Source organism: Otolemur garnettii, unplaced genomic scaffold (assembly GCF_000181295.1).
Source record: "Otolemur garnettii isolate 467f Iridium unplaced genomic scaffold, OtoGar3 scaffold00002, whole genome shotgun sequence".
NCBI lineage: Eukaryota > Metazoa > Chordata > Mammalia > Primates > Galagidae > Otolemur > Otolemur garnettii.
The window spans coordinates 54,455,287-54,458,889 of NW_003852397.1; the positions used below are offsets into that span (position 1 = coordinate 54,455,287).

At 41.5% G+C, this 3,603-nt stretch overlaps 1 protein-coding gene across 1 annotated transcript in view; it reads left to right on the plus strand.

Moving 5' to 3' along the window:
• Nucleotides 1-3,603, plus strand: part of ITGA9 (integrin subunit alpha 9) — a 346,390-nt gene that overhangs the window by 282,428 nt on the left and 60,359 nt on the right. The gene's annotated exons all lie outside the window — the stretch shown is intronic.

Here is a 3,603-nt window from a genome sequence, read left to right on the forward strand (position 1 = left end):
AGCAGCCTCCTCACTGTGTCCTGGCTGGCTCTCCCCCGTCACACAGGCATCGTTTCCTGCATGTCCACTCAGGACAGATTGCCACCTCCTAAAGGACACTGTTACTTCTCTTAATTGGGGGTTGGCTAACTTCACAAGGCGAGTATTTTAGGCTTCATGGACCATACATCTCTGTGGCAGCTATTCAACTATGCTGCTGTGGTGTAAAGGCAGCCATAGATAATAGATAACTTTACTTATGAGCGTAAAGTTTGAATTTCATGTGATTTTCACATGTCATGAAATGCTATTCTTGTTTTGATTTTCTTTCCCAATCACTTAACAAAATAAAATCATTCTTAGCTCGAGGGCTGTAGGACAGCATGCCTTGGGCCAGATTTGGCCTGCAGGCCACAGTTTGCAAACCTCTGTTCTAAAGTGTGAATTCTCCAGCCAGTGCCATCTGACCTGAGAATATTTGAATTGTAAAACTAGAGGGACCTCAGCATTATCCAGTCCATCCCCCTTAACCGACAAATACAAGGAGACGAAGGCCCAAGCAAGAAAGGATGTACTGAAGATCCCAGTGCTGGGGCCAGGACCCATCAGGCAGTGACTGGGCCACATGGATGAAGTGAAGGAGGATATGGGCCTTCCTCACTCACAGTGCACAAAATCCAGAAACCCACGGCTCAGCACCCCAGTTCAACCTTCTGGAGCTCTTTCCCACCTCTTCCTTCCTTCACCATGGAAAGGATAGTTTCCCACTCTGGCATTCAGTTCTATGGCCAAAGTATTATTTTCTTTCCCTGTGCCCTCTCCTAGGTGGACTTAGAGGATGACAAATAATGACAGGGTGAGGGTCCAGGGAAAGAGGCAGTAAAACATTTGTGGGTTCTGGCAAACAATGGTCTTCCTCCCCCATAGAAACCGTGATAGGTAACACATGTCCCCAGCCTGGAGAGGATGCAACCCTGGACTAGCTAAGCCCCAGCTGTCACATCCCACCCTGGATTTACAGCGGGAAGGGAAAGATGGGGTTAGAGCTTCTCTTGAGGCTGTGGCATGGCTGCTGCGAACAGCACCTCTGTGTCTTGAATTGCTGCTCAGAGTTAGTTTATTTTTTCCTTCACTTTTTGTAATTGGATAAAACGCAGATCAAGGTCGGATAGATTTATTTCATTTTAGTTATTTATACTCTTTCCTACTCTTATAGTTTTGAGGTACCTGACAATATAAGATACAGTTAAGAATATTATTTAGAAGGGTGCAGATCACATCTTGCAAAGAAGATGGTATGGTGTTGAAAGAAAGAAGCAAGAAGAATAGTAGTTATGAAAGATACTGAATGTTAACACCCTCTAAACAAAAGGAAAGAAACCCCAGGGCGTGCAATTCATCCTTCTGATTGGTTCTCTGAGTGTATTTTTACAGGGAGCTTAATGTTTGGCATTTAAACAAATAGCTTTCTTCACATCTGACCTGAAATCGGACCCCAGCTAGAGAATCCAGCCCTGGGGAATGAGTGATTGGCATGCCCGTTAGATAAACTCTACCATGAGCCGTTGCCTGAGGAAGTGCGTAGCCTTCAATCCAGAGTTGAAACGTCATCTGGTTCTGAAGGATCGATAGTGTTTGCCATTGATTAAAAGGAAATTGTTCTATGCTAGTAAAGCTTCACGTTTCCTTGAGAATTTTCTGGTGACTCATTTTTTAGGATAATTTTCATTATTATGATCATGCTACAGGTAGGTCACTGTCCAGGTTGGTGGTGATAATGACCAGGAGGTGGAAATAGTAGGAAAAGAGAAGGCTGAAGAATATGAAGAAAACCATTCTGTATTCCCTTGTTCCAGCAATATTGTGCCTGAAGAATACAAAACTTCCCATAAGAACAGATTTTTCTACATCTTTTAGAATCTGTTATTGAAAAAGCTACCTAATTGTTTAAAGACTCCACGGCAATTGCAGATGGAAGAAAGGCAGAAACCACAGTCTCAGATCTGCTTTCTAAATGTCATCATTTTTTAAAAATAGACATATAATAATTTGTCGGCCATCAATAGGCTTTTTAGCATCAGGAGTCAAAGCCTTTCCCCACCTGAAAAACTCTGGTGTAAAATAATATAGATGTACATGAACGTTTGCAAAGAATCCAACATTGAGACATTTGTTAAACGTAAATACAGTTAATATAAGCTCTCCCATCTGCCTGGCTCTGAAGAGTGAAATAATGTGAATCAGCGTCCTTTTCTTCTCTGCTTATTCCCATTCATGCTTGGAGTGGGATTTCCCAGACATGTCAGGAGGTTTCTTGTCTGTGCTCTCATGTTTCATTTCAAATTAGTTATTCCAATTGTGTTTGAATACTCCTTCTTTTTCTTGTGTCTTAAGTTGTTTTTGGTGGACTTTTTTCTTTTAATCAGAAGTTGGCAACAACCACTCATCTGCTCTATCATTTTTTATCTATTTATTCTTTGAAGCTAAGAACTAAGTCTTACAAATGAAGACGTGGTTTTCTAGGGAAGAGCTGGCTGGAGCTAGATCCTAATCCATGCTGCGGTCTGTGACGAGGCCTGGTTAGGTTTCCAGCCCTTTCTTGTGGCTTAGCCCTTCTTCCCTCAACTTCAGAGATGCCTGAAGTTCATAGTCCCTGAATTCTCTCTCGAGTCTCCAGGCCACCAACCAGCATTTCATTTCTTCCTCTCCCCTCATCATTTCCTATTCAACTTTCTTTTTAATTTATTCTTTAGTTGACAAAGAGGATTATACATATTTTACTCATCTTGGAACAAAAATAACATCTTTATTGCAATATTACTAGATGCCTTAGAGTCACATTTAAAGTATACAACTCAGTTACTTTAGTATGTTTACAGGGCTGAACAACTGTTACAATCTAATTTTGGAGCATTTGTACCACCCCCAAAAGATTCTCTCTGCACATTAGCAGTCATTCCCCATATTAATTGCTTATCATTGCTGTAACAAATTTCCACAAAATTAGTGGTATAAAACAACATAAATTTATTATCTTACAGTTCTAGAGGACAGAAGTCTAAAATGGGTCTCACTGGACTAAAACCAAAGTATGGGCAAGGCTACATTCCTTTCTGGAGGCTCCAGGGGATCCATTTCTTGTGTTTTCCAGTGTCAAGGCTGCTGCATTCTTTGGCTCATGGCTGCCTTCCATCTTGAAAGCCAGCAAGGGCTGCTCAGATCTTTTCTATGATGCTGTCTCTCTCATTCTGACTCTTCAGCCTGCCTTTTCTCTATATAGGGCTTTCATGATTGCAATATAGATTATACTTGGATAACCTCTTTATTTTCAGGCCCCTTGATTAGTAACCTTAATTCCCCCTTGTCATATAACATTCACAGTTTTCGCAGAAGAGGACATGGACACCTTTGGGGACTGTCGTGCTGCCTGTCATACTCCCTGTTCTTCCTAGCCCCCAGTGCTGGGCGATCGTAATCTACTTTCTGGATGCATAGATCTACCCATCTGTTTTATTCTTTTTTATATTTTCTTTCTTTCTTGAGCTTCCAGTTTAGCTCCTTCTCTTATTGGTCTCTTTCTTGAGCTTCAGCCTCTGTTTAGCTCCTTCTCTTATTGGTCTCTTT